Source organism: Diadema antillarum, unplaced genomic scaffold, assembly GCF_040938485.1.
Source record: "Diadema antillarum isolate AM-2024a unplaced genomic scaffold, OU_Dant_1.0 seq00000750_RagTag, whole genome shotgun sequence".
Classification (NCBI taxonomy): domain Eukaryota; kingdom Metazoa; phylum Echinodermata; class Echinoidea; order Diadematoida; family Diadematidae; genus Diadema; species Diadema antillarum.
Genome location: NW_027271644.1, coordinates 8,941 through 28,019, shown reverse-complemented (window position 1 = coordinate 28,019; position 19,079 = coordinate 8,941). Strand labels below are relative to the sequence as shown.

The following is a 19,079-nucleotide window of genomic DNA, read 5'->3' as shown; positions in this document are numbered from 1 at the left end:
AGAGGTTTGCGGTAACACCATGCGTGTATGTAGTCCTAAAAGGGCTGCTGTTTGTCAAAAGAAGAACCTAGAGTGAGGAGAGTGGAGAAGGAATGCCACATAGGGAGAACATTCCTCAATGAATAAATCAATTTATGTGTGAATTGATAGTATGAAACATTGAAAAATATTAACAAATGAATAGGAGAAATGCGATGAAAGTTAATGAGAATCATTTCAAAATATTCAAATGAGCATAAATGGCCACTTTTGAAACAAACTGATTGATATGTTGTTTGTAATGTGTTTTCATAATGTACTAGCACAAACACTAAGCTCTTTCTTGGCTATGACTGACTCACAACAATGGCTATGCTTGTTACACACAACCCATTGCATGAAATGGTAAAACTACATGGGTATACATAGAGGGTTTTTTATATAATACCATGACAGGTAGTCAATGCATTAGCAACGATACCAGCAGAATGTTCAAAGTGCAAAAAAACACCTGGCTGGCATATTACATATCACCCTTGGAAGGCGGCATGGATGGGCTTCATCTTACACTACTTAACCTGTTGAGGACGGTCTGATTTTACTGCAACACGCATTTCCCATAGACACCTGCCCGAGTATACTCGGGACTCGTCTTCAACGGCTTAATAGGTGGCTTTTTCAATCAGCCAGCCTACTAAATCAACATACAACTCTGTAGATGTATCAACTGCCTCTGTTACTACATGCATGGTATCATTTCTGTATAGTACAAAATATATAAAGGCTGCCTTCTCAAAAATATAACATTTTCTCATGAATCAGCTTGCTTTCAGTTGCTATGGAAACCAGTCACAGGAAATTTGCGCTAATGTGATAGCTAGTGTTCATTACTAACACTGTAAAACACGGTATTTTCGCGGCATGAAATTTTCGTGAATGGGACCCGACGGCATTATTCGCAGCATGAAATTTTCGTGAGTCGCCTCTAACATTCAATGCATAACAGTGTAGACAAGGTCTTTAGCGTGCATTTTAATTTCGCGATACTCGGCTCTTGCGAAATTTGCTAAATTAAAAGGCACACGAATATTCCTCGTTTCACAGTAAATCATTGTAATATGTGTACAAGTACAAGCGAGTGCTCTGCCACTTAATGGCAATACATGTATGTTTACACAATCAAAACTGTTTTCCTTTCAAAACTTGCTCACAAAAATTCAGAGTAATACTTCAAGGGGGTGATCAACTGTTGTCTGACTCCACCCCCCCCCCCCCCAAAGAAAAAGGCAATAATGCCAATGGGGTGTGAACAAAGGTAAGATGTTAAATGAAAAGTTATGATATCATGATACTTGTTAATAGGCTAGGAGCACTCTTGAGTGAAAGATACACTCCAAAGATTTGTTTCAGAGCAAGAGTGCTCTATCCTTCCCCTACAGGAGCACATTCTCCGCATCCCGAGGACATCATAATATCGTCCGCCACCCACCAACAACATCCACGAGTGAACGTGATCTAGCCCAGTTTCTCATGATAGTAATCCAAGAAGTTTCCCCTTCTTCCCTGACATGCTTCCGCAGTGCTGCCAAGAATTCAGTGAGTAATAAGAGAGTAAAAAACTCAGTGTATCTTAAAGGTAATGTTTACCATTGGGAGCAAATGATTAAAAAATGTTCCAGATATCACATTTGATGCATACATGTATGTGTGTATATAGGTTCCCTAGGTCAGTTGTATCACAAAACATCCTACCATGTAAAAAATTTGCAATAAAGCCTGAAATATAAGGAGGTATCACTATTTTTTTAATAAACCATAACTGTAGACAGTTTAGTCTGGAAACATTTCTATTGTTAGTAATTATTGTTCACATTTTGTATATTTAACAATACTTAACAATAACATCGATTTTACCAATTCAAATTTTACAGTGGTTCTTTCTATCCCTAACTCACATTTTAGCACTACCAATGCTGGGTTTTTGTTTCATCTGCAAATGGTATTAAAATTATGCCTTCAACACTAACAAGAATTTCTTTACTATCGTTACCGGTACATCAGATGTTAATCCAGGTAATGTTGATTATTATACAGATCTTTATTGCTACAGCCTCTCATGAAATCACAGTCAATACATCATTATGCATAGTTTTGAGACACATTTTGCATTGAAAAATCATGATTTTATCCCACACAAAAGCTGACATATTTCTGTTATTCAAAAAAAAAAGTTGTGCTTATCATCAAGCACTCAACAAACTGTAACAAGGTTTCGGCATGAGAATGTGAATTTTTGTTTACTAGATAAACTATAATTTACAATCCCTTTCCGTTATAGTGGTTTGCATTCTTTTTCCTGCTCCTAAAATGCAAATGATTATTGTCAAGTGCAACAGGGTACCCATTTTCAGCATGGGTCATTCAGAAGTCATGAATGCCCTAAGGCATAAAAAGTGGGACACCTCTGTCATCAGGTTCAGTTGCTTTCATGGTCAGCTATAAGATGTGACATACTGCTGGTACCTTATAAACTAATTTCCAATGAAAGAAATCCACTTCAATGCACCTGTATATGACAGTACAGAAAATTAGGTTTTCAGTAATGTCCTGTACCAAAGGGAAGGTATTGTGTCCTCCTTCAAACATTCAAAAAGTTAATCTTATCCTATTCAAGACCAATAATGCAATTGGCAAAGCCTGCAAACAGGTTCTATAAAGGTATAATGACAGTATACATTCACACATGAATCATTGGTTTGTCTGTGAGCACTATATTATTCCTGTCAGTATTCAGTGTACAAATTTATCATGCCACAACAATGCTGCTCTATCTATTACATGTACATGGGTCGAGTTTTCTTCTCAAAACTTATTCTTGAAGAGATAATCTGTTATCAAGAGCAATACCATGCTGTCACCATGAACCATGGCTAGATCATAGTGATTACAGGGGAGTTCTATTAACCATTTGAAGAGTTGAAGCAGCCATGTCATGTACTAGCTTTATGGGAATATTACCATAATGTAGTACATTGGTTAAACCTGTCTTTTTCTGTCATTCTATCAAACCCCCTCCTCATAAAGCCCCACACGTAAAATACAAAAATAAATCAATGTGCATTTGTGCAAAGATATTGGGCCTGTAACTTAAAATATTATCTTTCTAGAAATATACACATGTTTTTGTGTTATGAGGCAAATGATAAATCATTGTCAATACATGATATTTCCTTTTTCTACAATCCTAGAACAAAAAATCACGATGAGTTACTTTTTACTCATCATTCTTACCCAAAATATTACACCGACATTGGATGTCGCAATTCATGTCTGTCACTCTTTGCGTCATTAGACCCTCAATCCTGATAAACTATTCAAATACAGTTTTGATGTTTGGAAGCAAAGCGTGCCTTCCTACGAAAAGTACTTTTTTCTTCTGGAAAACCCAGATGACATGCATGAAAGATAACAATTTTGGCATCTTTAATCCGATTGTCTCTCATCACTATTATGATATCATCATTGATCTTTATCACAAGATGATATTTCCAGTCACTGGTACTACATTTGTGGTGATGCTTCTCCACTCCTGCTGTGGAGATAGCAATCACGAGCTACGACTGACTAAAAATACAGAGCTAATTCGATGCCAAAATCCCAGATTATTCACTCGAGGATGAAGCCAGTTTATAAACTTCCATCAGGATGACCCAAATTTTGCTTGAAATTGGCAAAATAATGATGAAAGATGATGTTTTAAAAGGTCATTATTATCATTATGTTGGAACACACATCCTCTGAAAGTCTGCATCAGTGTATACCGGAGCAGCATAAGCCTTCCACATTGATTTGTCAACCCAATGCAGAATAACATGAGATATTACCCATGCTACATTTGCTAGAGGTTTCATTGAAAGTGATACGGTAATGCTTTAAAGAACTTACTAAAGAGTTTATAAAGAGTTTATTACCCGTACTTAAGAGACACATTCAATTTTATTTCAATATGCCATTGAAACCTTACAGAAGTACTCAAGTTACAAGTACAAGTCATCATCATAAATGTCGGTCAGCTCATACCCCCTTCCTCCTTTCAAATGAATTAGTAAATGTATCGGATTGCCAAGAACCACTGTGCAACCATTTCGGGTTTAAACATCTATCAACAAGCAGATTTACCAGTTTGTATCCTTATAGAAATTCTTGTGAAAGTGAAAGTTTCTTTTCTTGATTTGTTTCAAGGTTGGAGTCTTTATGATATAAAGTTATATCTAGAGTTGTATTTCAGCTCAACGCCGATTTCTTGCAGTGCGGACAGTGGAAACCTGCAGTGCGGTTAGCTCTAAACCTTAAAGGTGCACTACAACAAAACATAGAGAGTGAAATATTACATTAACTTATTCTTCTACTTTTGTACATTCTTGCTTATATTACACCCATCTAATATGTTAAAAGGGACAATTGCACTTTGCTATTTCAGATAGTCTTTCAATGTTTCACTGCCTAATAAAGTACCGTATTAAGATCATATCAAAAGTTTCAAGAGCTAATTCCTTATATTCCATATGAAGTCCAAACAGGGGTATATAGAAAAAAAAAACCTACACACATATATGTCTGTTACTAGTGGGATGAAATTGTTTCAGTAACTGATGATTTACATGTCTAGAATGCATCCTTCCCTGATGACAAAAATAAATTAGTAAAAAAAAATGTTCATGCTGTTGTACAAAATTGGACTTCCCGAGATGTCTCACTTTTTAAAGTTTCCCTGACTCAGATTCTATGGACTTTGGAACACTAGTAAGCCCTCCTTGCACTTTGGGGTCAGGGGTCATGACAGGTAGAAACTTTCCGCAATCAGCTCAGTAACATGAGCATGACGGCCATTAGGGCAGCATATTTCGCCAGAATATCAATAACAGGCTTTGATGTATCCAATGACATGCGAGTGTTTGTAGGCAATCTTGCTATCATATATGGCAGACAGATTGGTTTTTGTTGGTTGTTTTTTTTTTTGGGGGGGGGGGAGGGGGAGGGGAGGGGCAAGGAAAGGGGAAATTTGGGATGCAATTGTCAATTTCGGTTTCTGGATCATGTTCATCAGTCAGACAGTAGAAATCAAACTGTGTGGATTTGGAGCAAGCTGTGCAGCTGGGAGAAGATAGCAATGGGGCAGACACATTCTAGAAAAAAAAAGAAGGGGTGTAGCAGAGGGGTGGGAAGTAAAAAAGTAAAAGGGAGAAAATGATGGAGTTAATAAGCAAATTGGTTGAAACTGAAACAGTCAAAATCACAATGAAGAATTCATTGCAGTATCACCCCGCAAGGGGAGAAATGTAATCTAGAAATCTAGAAAATGCAAAAACAGCATCAACTCCAATCAAGGGGAAGATACTGAGACACCGGTTCATTTCCTTTGGCTAAAATACAGCTGTAGTTTTGTAGTGTGCTCCTCCGCAAGGCACAACATCTTCATTGCCTAGCCCTTTACAGGGGCAACTCAAAGCTGCCGGTCCTGTGCATGCTTGCTTATGGATTCAAGGCATAATTAGCAGTCATTTCAAACAAATAAATTCAAATTCATGCAAATTCAAAGGGACTGTACAGTACTGGTTGGGGTGGGGAGTCATGTTTTGAACATTCCTATTAGTGAGATAAGGAGAAACCTCTTATAAAATATGAAAGAGCATGTAATTTTAAGAAGGATTCGATGTTTATTTGATGAAAATTGGTTTTCAAATGGCTGAGATATTCAAAAAAGTGATGATAATAATAAAAGGCAACAGGCCACACCTTTTATTAGGATCTCTTTGTTTCACCTTATTTTGGGATATCTCAGCCATTTCAAAACCGATTTTCATCAAATAAACTTTTGATACCCTTTAGAATTACATGCTCTTTGACATCTCATAGAGTGGTTTCTGAATATCTCGCAAAACGTTAAAAATTCTCACCTCAACTAGAACTGTAGACACAATTTAATCACAGTGGTCTCACACCATGTTAGTTAAGGGGCTTCCATCAGTACAATGCTAAAATGGCATTAACCCTGTGTGGACAGGCTGATATTGCTACAACACACATTTCCCATACACACCTGTCCGAGAGATACTCGGGGATTCGTCTTTAACGGGTTAATGCTGCACAACTGGTAAGCCTAGTCTGTGGTGTAAGTAACTGACACCTACATGTACTTCACAAATTACATGGTATACCTGTCTGATATGAGAGATATAACCAGTAGTACGCATTATAAGTGGAAGGGATCAAATATAAGGATGCATATCAAATATACTGATAGCATATGTATATACCTCCTTGAGCACACCTACAGGCTACAGTAGCTGCAGAAAAAATACAAGTCTCAATAGGGAAGTGAGATACATCACTACATAGGGAAGTATGTGTGCGTGTACATATCATACAGTGACTATGAGATGAAAAAGTTGAAAAAGATGAATGACTATGAAAGAAAGGTCTATATTTCTGCAGCTCCATCACTCCCTCAGTACCACTGTTCATCCACACCACAAGATTCTAAGACTCTCACTCTATTCAACAGCATTAACTCTTTCAAAACCACCAGCCTTAGACCCCATTAGATTCAAATTCAGACACAATTGCCATTGGGATTGAATGAGTTAAAGCAGCCGTCAAACTCTTTCCTTTTTCCAATCTCTCATCAAGCTTTCCTTTTTTTTTTCTTCTGTATACCATGGACCTTGTAGGTCCATGTGTATACTGAACACCGTTTTCATGGTTTCCATGGAAACCGACTGACATGTGGCATTCGGTGAATGTTGGGTCGTCATATTTCCCCTCGCTTGTCACTGTCACCTCCTCAGCTCCTGATATCTACCACCACTCTCACCAGATTTCCGCAGGGAAATGTATCCTTTACCTCTAATCCAACTTTATCCTGGTCCATCCTGGTATCTGATAGTCTTAATCTGAAGACCCTCTTTTTCCTTCCTCTTGCACAATATAACCACAGGGCTTTTTACACTTGTAAATTTTTGCTTAGTCCCGTACCAACAGTGGGGCTAAGGGGGGGGGGGGGGGGGGCCTTAGCCCCACCGTTGGTACGGGACTATCCTTAGCCCACTTTCTGTTTACACTCGTTTTTGCCAAAGTGGGCTAGCCCCACCGATAATCCCATACTATCTGGCCCTGCAAAATAGCAGGGTTAGCACCGCAATTGCGGTGCCAGGCAAGTGAGTGTAAACAGAACGAAAAAATAATCCTGGGCTAAGCGACGGAGACGAAGTCCGTCCTTCACTGACCAATCAGAAACAAGGTAATCAAGTGCTGCCGGTGCATGCGTGTACGTGTACAGTACACAGCGTAATCATGAATATTCATGTGGTTTGGAAAGTACCGGACTAAGAAATACGAGTGTAAAAAGGTCAATTTTCTCCTTAGCCCCGGACAAGAGCTTAGTACGGGACTAATTGGTGAGTGTAAAAAGCTGAAAAAATTGGTACGGGACTAACGATAGTCCTGGGTCAGAGAAAGTACGGGGTTAAGAAACACAAGTGTAAAAAGGGTTATACCGGTACTCTGCTGACTAATATATTACACACTATCTATCCATTATCTCACATGTACCACCTTCTCTGGTCATTATTTCTGGACAGGAAATTAAAAGCTGTAAATTCAAGCTCAACATGTGACCATCAAGCTCAAAACCCACAGAAAGTCACAGATGATGATTCTCTGTAATGGATTAAAATATAAATGTCATTTTGGGTTGACCAACGGAAATCTTTAACCCGTAGAAGACTAGTCCAGAATATAATCGGGCAGGTGTCTATGGGAAATGTGTGTTATAGCAAAATCAGTTTGTCCTCAACAGGTTAATGTTCTTACCTGGAAGAGTAAGCTTTCCTCTATATGGCTACCCTCGAAATCTGGCAGCTTAAAACAAAACCGAAATCAAGATAATAGCAGTTATTCTGGACCATAAATTTTTGGGCAGGGGCACCTAGGTGCTGCTTTCACTGGGAAATAGAACATGTTTTCATTGATCCTTCTGTACAGCATGTTTGTTGAGAATGAGCTGATTTTGCCATTTAACACATTTCCCATAGACACCTGCCTGAGTATACTCAAGACTAGTCCAGCACGCAACAGGTTAAATCCTCTTTTCTTCCTTTTCTGCAAGAAACTGCTCTGACCTCCTAACTCTCTCTTTCACTTTTTGAATGGGTTAGGATGGTTCCAATTTTGACAAGATATCATTTTTATAGCTTAGAGCTTACTTTCTAAAACTATCTAGAAAAGTAGAAATCAACTTTTGCTTAATTTTTGTGAGTTTTGTGCTGAGCTTTCATATTTGAAAGTTTGGAGCACTGAAGATCAAGGTGCTCTACCATGGTCAACAAACAACGATGAAGTCCAACGCACAGATACAATGAGCTCCCAACGTTTGTCACATTTAAATTGTGTCACTCCCAAAGTTCTTAAGTACTCTGAGAGTAAATTTGACCTGCATATCCATATTTCCTCAATCTAACTGTAGTTCTCATTGTAGAGTGCATCTGGTTTTTATAGGAAAGAAGTACAATTTGAACTCATTAACAACTACCAGCTGGACTGGGGGTACCCTCAAACCATGGAGTTACATAAAGTATGGAAGTGCAGACTAGGTCTAGTTCCTGTTTCGTTGACCCCCCATCCGATTGACTACATCCCTTAGCTCAGGGAGGAAGTCCAAAGTAAACCATCTTAAACATGGATAGGGTCCAGTAACAGATTAATTGTTCGATCTCCCATTAGCCTTCCTGTAGACATAGTAATTTTCATATGACAGAGCTCTCTTCCATGATGTATGTGCACTCAGAAACTTGCTTTGAGCAACAGGGAAGTGGGAGAGAGGTCATTACTTCCCTGTATTACATTGGATTTGACGTTCACTTTTAAAAGATTCTAAATCCTGCATAACCATCTTGAATTTTCAACACTCGATGATAGACAAATCACAATTCTAAAGCTATTTTAATGGGAGAGATTTCAAGTTATTAATCTGTTCCTACAAGATTGTGAAATTGCTATTTATATGTATTGTATATTATGTGCTAATATGACCTTGTTCCTGATACAAAGGGTTAAGACTTACACCTACATGTAGCACAATGCATTTTTGCTTTCAATCTAAGATCATTATTTCAGTTATGGAAAGTTTCGCTTCAATGATAAAAATAGGATGCGGTTTGTCATCTCAAAATATTGACAACTAGGGTCGAGGGCACGCGGAAGCAGGTGCTTAACAGTCAATGGTTGATAAACCGTTGCAGACTAGTCCCAAGTATACTTGGGCAGGCGTCAATGGGAAACTTCAAATGTTATAGCAAAACCAGCTCGTCCTCAAATGAGTACGGTTTGATTAGAATGGCCACTTCATTGTGGGCTTTGTACATCCTGGTTTCTCTCTCTGGAAATTCAATGCGTCCTTATTTACAAGAGTTATGACTGTATCATTCACTAGGAGGGCGAAAGTGCATTTTATCTCAGAATCTACATTGTGGAATGCAAGTTGCGATATGTACATTGCTGTATATTAAATGACAATTAGATCTATTTTGTTAACCCAGTGAGGATGGGCTGATTTTGCTACAACACGCATTTCCCATAGACACTTGCCCGAGTATACTCGGGAATTGTCCTCAACAGGTTAAAATGGAAAGGACAAAAGATTCCCTTGAAAAGACAAAATACTGCAACAAAACATGCGCAAATATACAACAAGCAACATTGGTTTGGTTTTGTTTTGTTTTCCTCCTACTCTAAAGCATGGACAAAGCAGTACCATACTTTCTCAGCTTAACACATCAAAGATTCATTTTTTTAAACACGAAGTCTTGGTCTTTTTCTCATTCTTCAAGCATGGGTCCCTATACTTAGGTATAATATTCTCTCTGAGTCTGAACATCTTGGAGGAAGCATACCAAGGGGAGTCATACCAAACATACTCTCTAAAACAAATCAAGTGAAAATATTCACTCTTGAAGGAGTGAATACAAAAAAGAGTGAATTTAGAGTGAAATTGGAGTGAATTTTGAGTGAAAATTTTCATTTTCACTCGTTTCAGAGTGACCTCAGGGATCACTCCAAAATCTTCGACTGATACATCCTTGAGGTCACTCCAAAATGAGTGAAAATGAACATTTTCACTCAAAATTCACTCCAAAATTCACTCTAAATTCACTCTTTTTTGTATTCACTCCTTTAAGAGTGAATATTTTCACTCAATTTTTTTTTAGAGAGTATAGGGATGTGTACCCCAAAGGGGCAGGGCTGATCTTAAATGGTAGAGTGTGCACTGTGGGTAAAAGTAACATTGAATTATGACATTAAGATTACTAAAAAATTCTTACCACCAAGATGCGATAAAATGTGATGTAAGAATTCGTACCACAAGACGATATGACAAAGCAAATCATTTACAAACATAGACAATAATCATCATTCCTTCCACTGTATGGTTTGACTGCAATTTTCTACAAAATTGATTTCTTTATTGTTATGTAAGTATTAAAACTGAAATAGCCAACACTTACATGGACTATTGTGATATTGATTGGCTTCATGAAAGGTCAGATCCCACAAATACAACGGTTTGATACTCATTTTAGAACACCAGCTTTCAGGAATCAAGAGAAGTGTACACAATGCACCGGGTGAACCAGAGCAGAACAAACAAACTCTTTCCTGTTGTCAGATTATTTTTACTCCATGATGGAAGAAACCATCTCTCTACAGCTGTGTACACACAGCACTCTCATTTAATACCTCCATCAGCAACTGGGAGATAATTTTACTCGTGATTGGGGATAACTTGACTTGCAAGTCTGTTAGTGTTACAGTCTGACATTGATCATTCGGCCCTCTCTTGTCCGTATGCCTCCGAGTAGTGAAGACAAAGAAAAAAGTGATTGCAAGTACAATACACCTCCTTAAAAACTCATGCAATTTACCCATGATATTTCCTACAGAAGCATGTCATGGATTTTGCAGAAAGATGTTTCAATTTTATGACTATGAATATCAAGTGCGCGAGCATGAATTAAACTGTGGCGCAGCATTGTACATTACCTACATAACTATCACTGGGTTGGCAGCATATTTGGACTCACATATGTACATAATCATTGTTTCTCCCTTATCCAGCCAAATATAAATCCAGATGGGCACTGGTCCCGACACGTCTGGATAACAGAGGTTGGACTGTATTAGCATTTTATTTGACCTGTAAGATAATCACTCACCTATGAGCAGAAAAATCATCATTCGCAAGGATGTGTATTAAGGTTCTTTGTCAAATGCTTCTCTATTCACTGATCAAGTTTTTGGTCATTTCTATCTTCTCATCTTCTATTCCATGATCATTACTCAACAAAACATCCTCTATTTCTAATCAATAACCTATCTCCTTATATTGAATTTGATCATGGATTTTCCTCTTAATTTCCACCAGATAAAATCCATCTCGTTTCCTTCCTGGTTGGATCTCTTTTTATGCCAGCGACCCTCATCATTCACTATCAGCTCGGGCACTTTCATTTGTCTGGTGTTTGAGTCTCTCCTCCCTCCCCCCCTCCCCCCCCCCAATCTCTCCCTCTCTCTCTCTCCCTCTCTCTCTCTCTCTCTCTCTCTCTCTCTCTCTCTCTCTCTATCTATCCATCTCTCTCTCTCTATCTATATATCTATCTATCTATCCATCTCTTTAGATTGGCTGTTAGCGGTGCCAATTTGAGGAGTCGTGCCATCCTAACATCCCCATGAATTTCAATTCATTTGTAGGCCCACCATCTATCACCACTCTAGCTTCCCTGACAAAAGTGCAGTCACCCAGAATTCCTTACTGCAGATGAAATCTACTGGGTGTATCTTATTCTGGGAAAGTTTCACAAATATCTCAAAGCACCTGTGTCAGGTCTTGTAAAATGAAGGAATGAAAATTGCTGGTCTAGGGCATTCACTTTAACATGCAGCCGAAGTCCTCATCAAGTTTCATACTTGGAAACAATAAGGTCAAAGCGTAATATATAGTTTATGATGATAGATCCTTTTTGAGGGGGATTCTTGTTCCGCGATGACCAAATTCATATCTACTCATGATGCATATGATATTGACATGTGTGTGAGTGTTGTTCATGAAAATTTGTGAAAACACTTTCCTCGATGATTTACAAGCAATTGAACTCTGTATGGTGATTAATTTCAGACATAGACATGCTTGGTTGTTTGTTAGTTTGTTTCATTTTTATTTTCCATCTGATAAGATAGCTAGATAGCTCATATTCAGCTTCAATAGCTAGTCTTCCATGGGGTCCAGTTGCAAGTACTGGGGGGGGGGGGGCAGCACTTCACCAGTTTACATGTATATACCCTGCCCCTTGTGATGAATGAATGAATGAAGTGGGAGTTTGTATGTGCATGGGTTGTGACTCTCTCACACAAGGAACCTCCATTTTATGTCCTATCTATCAAAGGGACAGAGTGTTGCCCCTCTTAGTGGGGATGGCATGATAACACACAACACTGCTCAGTAAGACTAACTTGGGTTCAAACTCGAACCTGTACCCAAGTCATCTGATCATATTAAAGGCAGATACATTATCTACTGAGCCACCTCGCTGCCCTATACCATGTCATAAAACCATGCAACTAAATCATTTGTACTTCTTTGTCATTCATTCCACCTGTAATTTGGCTTTCTCCATGGAAAAGCATGAGATTATCATATGACACGCAATACAATTACAGGAAGACATCAATGACTAGCCAACTGTAATTGTAGGCAATGTCATGGACAGGGAAATCAACTGCTGAAGGAAAACTACAATTAAGACCTTCTGGGCTTAAGGCCAGCTGTGTACAGCTCGGGGGGGAACAGTATCACCCATCCTCCTCCTAGCATGGTGCTGAATTCCAAGCTGTAAGGTAAATGGCTGAACATTGGGTGCGTATCTTTCGCCCCATGTTAACTCTCTCCTTACTGCTCACAACTTATTTGTGTGCAGCATCACTTGCAGTTTGTAGTGGTGGGCCCAAAGAGGCTTAAAATAACAATATTATTTCTGGAAGCACAGATGGATGTCTTGCCCTTTCTCAATGTCATGGCAATTGCGTTGCCGCACCAGCTGAGACCGGGATGCCCTCTGCTCCTATTTATAGCTCTCTACATCCACCCCCAAATCATCGATCCCATCACCTACCGTTTTTAGCTCTCGTGTTCGCTCGTAGCAGCAGAGATCCGCGCTCGAAGCCGGAGTCCCCCAGGAGTTTGTTGACCAGTTGTGGTACCAGCTGAGACTCGATGGCCCCCTTCTTGTCGGTATCTAGCTCACCAAATGCAGCCTGCAGAGCTGGAAGGAGGAGAGGGGGAGAGACAAGTGGTAGAAGTGAGTGATGAGTAAGGGATGAGATGCTTCAAGGAATGGTTTAGTTTTGGTTAAGATGGAGCTTCAGGATTTTGATTAGTTTGTATGATAATGTAAAACAGATTATGAAATATGAAAGAGCATACAATTGTAAGAGGAATTCAAAGTTTATTTGACAAAAAATAGTGTTTAAAATAGCCAAGAAATCAAAAGACAGAGTGGTCCTACTAAAAGGTGGGACCCGGCTTTTATGAAGACAACTTTGTTTGCTTTTTGTTTGGATTATATCTCAACCATTTCAAAACTGATTTTCGTCAAATACACTTTGAATTCCTCTCACAATTGTATGCTCTCTCATATTTCATAAGTGAATTTCATTATCCTCCAAAAAAATAAAAAAACCTGAAGCCCCATCTCCACTAAAACTAAACCATCCCTCAAGCAATGCTCACCATGTTTGATTTGGCTAATGTATCATCAATGAAATAAATCAGTTGCAGTGGTAGCAGCTTCATTGGAATTGGACCTAAAATGAGGACAGTAAATGCAATTCTGAAGTCTCTACCTGTTTTCACAAATACAGTGACATCATTTGCAACTTCATTGCACATACCAATGTAAATTAGCATAGGTGTAATGGTGATGTTCTATACCTCACTATGCCTCACTGAACTAGGTACACAAATATTCTGTAATTTATATCACTTTATTTTTGATTGAAATCAATAATAAATGATTCAATTCAATCAAATCTAATTTTCAATTTTCTTTTAATATGAAATTCAGAGTATTCTTTACACTGAATTGTCACAGCATAGTAATAAGCTACAAATCATAACTTTTGGAGTACGAGGTTGCAGTTGATGGTGATGACATTTTTTGGGATCACTGTAAAAGTTGTAAAAACTTCTTGCTCTTACTTTTCCTATGCTGATATTGCATAAACTCTTTATCATAGAAACAAGATCTAGGCAGGACATCCAGGAGGAAATGATGAATGTTTTACTGTTCATCAATGCCATCTGACAACTGAGTTTCACTTTTGGGGCAAATGAGATAAATCTTAACTGTCCTTTACGAGGTATTATGTAGGTGTGCAAATCAAGTGAAGATGACATTGCTTATAGTTGTTGTACATCATATACGAAGACAAAACAGGTCTTGATATACTGACATTTCTATATGTTGCTTATTTCAGGAAGTGGTAGATGAAGTGGTGCATAGTGTTTATGATCCCATGCACTGGTGAATCTCACGATAACAACAGAAAACCTCAACACAGTTGGTAATTTGATGAAGAGCTGATAGCCCCTAAAATTCCCCCCCCCCCCCCCCAGACTGACTCCACAGGATATTCACCTGTTTGATTCTAATTGTTTGACTTAAGCCCATTAATGACTATAAGCTGATTATAATGCTGCCATATGATGTATGGTGAGATGAGAAGTGTTCCAAGACAATAACCAGTAACCAGTGTAGTGACACTAATGGCCTGTAGTCAGACGGAACTGCATTATTTTTGGAATCTAGATCGAATGCCATTTATCACTTCACTGGCACATTACAGGAAACACACATGTTGACCAGATCAGAATCTTTTGGACAGAAGAATGAGATACAACGAGCAAAGTGCAGCAGACCAAGATTTCCTTTGCCATGTTATACTCAAAAAAAACAAACAAACAAACGAACGAAACAAAACAAAACAAAACAAAAAAACCTGCTTACACATTGAGAATAAGCTGATCTTGCTGTTTAATACATTTCCCATAGACACATGCCAGAGTATACTTGGTGCTATTATAGTCATCTATGGATTGATTTTTGTACCAACCTTAAGGCTTTCCCATACCCCTCCTTATTTGCGTTCCTGTAATTCAATCACTCCCCTCACTTTCTTTCACTGTCTCTCCCTTTTTCTATCCATCTCTTTCTCTTTCTATCTATGTGTCCATCTATCTACGTAGTTGTATCTACATCTATCTACCTATATATCTATCAACTTATCTATATACCTATCTATCTACATTTGTGTTATCTACCTATCTACTTACCTAGGTGGCATGCTACCTAGTTATAGCTATCTATTAATCAATCTATCTCTCTTCCTATCTCTTACTTTGCACGCATTGCTCAGCAAATTGGTAAGACAGAAAGGAGACATGTTGACAAATGACTAGGCCTAGAGGTAAACCACATAAGTGTGTTGAGGTATGTCTCACAACAGGCAGTCTATAAATTACCATCCATGAAGTCTTACAATCTCCCCCCCCCCCCCCCTCGTTGTAAACAAAAGTTCACAAGACTGTGGTTTCACCTAGATTCTAAATCCATGATGCACATACAATATCAGTCACAGTGGGCGTGGCACACTCAGGTAGCAAAGGCATTGGCTGGGTATTGGTCTCTGGTCCCAGTCCATTCTATAAATTCTCAGTATTGCCAATACCAGGGTGCTTTGTGGCGAGTATTGCTCTATAGATGCATAGTGGCATAGCTCAGGGGACAAACGTGCACCCAGTTTTGGCTGCATATGTACTCAGGTCACATTCTGTTTTTATCCAGGGGTATTTTTGTTGAAGACTTCTTTGCTTTCCATCATATGTGACCGTGCACCTCAAAACGAACATAAAGTCGCACACACTGATTTTTCGTGAGGACTGAAAATAAGTGAAATGGGTCAACCTAGCTGAACTCGACTTTTTCATATTTTCTGAAAGAGCGGGTATTCTTTTACATTATCCTCAAATTAGGTATCATAAAACGAGCAATAAAGTGTGTTTTTTAGCAGTTTATCTCGAACATTTTTGGTAGAATTGTGTGATTAGGTGTGTCTTTAAAATCCCTTTTTCGTTTCTGAAAAACCTTGTCCACATTCTTCACTTTCAATTCTAATAACTTTTGAAAGGATAGTGCTACTGCTTTGAAAGTTGGCATTAATTATGGACAGAATGTGTTAATGAGGCATGCTTGATTTCAGTTTAATCTAATAATCCCTTCATTGTTGTTACTCTGGTGGTTTACTTCCTGTTTTTTGTCCAATTCATCGCATAGCCAGCACGGTTTGGTAAAGATTAAGCGCTTGAATAGACACTGTACTTCAGAGCCTCTCTTCTCAGTTCACACTTTTCCTGAGTTTGTGCTTTCTTTTCAACATTTAGATAGGTCAGGAGAGTCCATTTGATTTGAGTTATACATCATTTTAAAGCTTAAAGTCTGCTCTTTCAGAATATGGTCTTAACTAAAAAGTCATGTCTGGCGACTTTTTGTTTGTTTTGAGGTGCAGGGTCACATATGACCAACATATTGGAGCCTTGACAGTAGTGAACCATGACTCTAGTGACCGCAAATCAGTAAAATTTAGGAGTTTTACACTCTTTTTTTAGCTTACCTCTAACTGAAGAAAAAAGCAGCAACGAAAGAAAATCAGACAAAAATTGCATTGAATCTCATGGGAACTGAGACACTCGCAAACCAGACGGTAGCAACACAGGGTTCTGCAGCATGCACAAAATTTTTATTTATTTTTTTGCACATTGGCGATACCGAGAATTGCCACAGATGGAAGACACACGAGTTTCCACCCCCCCCCCCCCCCACGAAGTTTACAGGATTGTGGTTTCTCGTCCCATTTTCTGCATTGGAGGTGAACTATCTCATTTCCTTGGGCATGGTACAACCCAGTAGCCATGATACCAGTATAACTTGGGAACTCTTTATTCTGTGACTGTCCGCTGTGCCTTAGTCTCAATAACATTCTGTCTGGTTCAATGCCAGTGAAATGTCTATAAGGCTGATCACAGAGACTAGCATTCTAGCCCCTCCCCTGAAAAAAAAAAGAAATATACATAACATACAACATATAAGACTCAGCTGTCAGTAGATTATTCATATAGCTAATTGTTAGAGAAAGTGATTCTTTTCTTATTCAGTTTTTATGATATCATCGGTTGAAAGCAAAACTATTTACTGCACCAAGAACTGCATGAAATTAATCACCTGCGAAGCACCTTGTCTTCACATTGTACCTTTTCTGTCTCCTGACTGAGCTTTTTGAAAATGTACTGCCTTAGTTGGGGATTGCCTTCCTTATTTTTTTATTTTTTGTCTAAGTTCACATTTTTTAAGACTAACTTTTATGTGCTTAGAAATGCCAGTATTAAGCACTATTTAAGTGTTATTTATCATTGTTATCATTATTGTTATCATTATTATTATCATTATTATTATTAATTATCATTATTATTATTATCATTATTATTATTATTATTATTATTTATTATTATTATTATTATTATTATTATTATTATTATTATATTATCATCATCATTTCCTATTGTTGTTATAATTATTACTATTATTTCCAAATAGCAAGAACAACAAATATGCAATATAATTACGAAAATCAATATCAAGTGCTGATCTCAGTAGCATAAATTGCTCATCGAGGTTCATGTAGGTTTGGAATTATTGTATAGGCCCTATTCCACAAACACTGTTATCAATTAATGCCTGGAGAAAACTGGATCACTTCCTATTTCTTCTGCTATATCATCATGAAGGCAGCTCAAAACATTTGAATAAAGGATGCTTCTTTCTGATATAGGTCCTTGTGATTTAACATAACCTATCTCTGATTAAAATTTACCTTGATACTACAGTTACGTTGAAGATAAAAGCCCTTTAAAGTTGGTTGTCCTCCATTCTAAGGCCACAATTAGCTTCCCAAATTGTAATTCAGCGAGTGAAGAATACTCAACAACAATGCAACGACAAAATGGACGACACCATCGATCACTGAAGGACCGCGGTGATGTATCACCAATTTGCAATTTCCCAGGGCACTCAGAGAAGTAGTTACATTTAATCAACCCATTCTTCATCAGCTAAAACCCAGGCATAGTATGCTAATCTACCTACAATTGACGTTTTATCTGAATTACATCTATACCCTCCACTTTTTGTTCCCAGGAGGGTTGTATGATGATGATGATGATGATGCTGCTTTATGTAATACTAAGGCTTCTGTCAGCTTAACTTGCTGTCGATTGTGGTCATTTGTTTAGGGCTTTTGAAATGCTAGCATGAAATTGAGAAGCCACTGTTCAAGATGAAGCCAGTGATCTTTATAATACAGACTCACCAAAATTATGGAGTTTACAAGCAGTGTATATTGCTGTGAACAGCGATCTATGCAAAGCTTCTTGCACGGGCAATGCCATTGTTCATGTCGTTACATGTTAGCTATTAGCACTGCATGAATACATCAAGGCCAGTTTCCTTAACCCGTTGAGGACGAGTCTTTAGTATATACTTGGGCAGGTGTATGGGAAATGCGTGTTGTAGCAAACTCAGTCCGTCCTTAACGGGTTAAATGATACAAGATTTTTTTTTTTTTTTTGAAGACATGAAAACTTTAGCACATCATCAAGAGTGCATACATATGTGTGGGCATTAATTCTATTCAAAATGCGAAGAATTGCCACTTATTCCAGCATGAAAATTGGTCATATGAAGTAAAATCTTGAGACGAAAACAACTGAAGTCTTAATTCTACTCTTGCACTGGTACTGTATCCATCCGCACCATCTATCTATAGTACCACAAACATACAGCCTCAATCTAGAGGAAAGTACAGTTACCTCCTGTACTGGCTGTACGTCATACCGGTATCTCAGCCCTGGAGTCTGGCAATCAAGTTGTCCAGGGTTA

At 38.3% G+C, this 19,079-nt stretch overlaps 1 protein-coding gene across 1 annotated transcript in view; it reads right to left on the bottom strand.

Annotated features, from left to right (window-relative positions):
- The window catches only part of LOC139738508 (neuronal-specific septin-3-like), a 35,784-nt gene extending 22,432 nt beyond the window's left edge, over positions 1 to 13,352 (bottom strand). Inside the window, exon 1 of the mRNA XM_071649134.1 lies at positions 13,203 to 13,352. The gene's annotated coding sequence lies outside the window, so the exon portion shown is untranslated. The remainder of the gene's footprint in view (positions 1 to 13,202) is intronic.
- Positions 13,353 to 19,079: the final 5,727 nt, after the last annotated feature.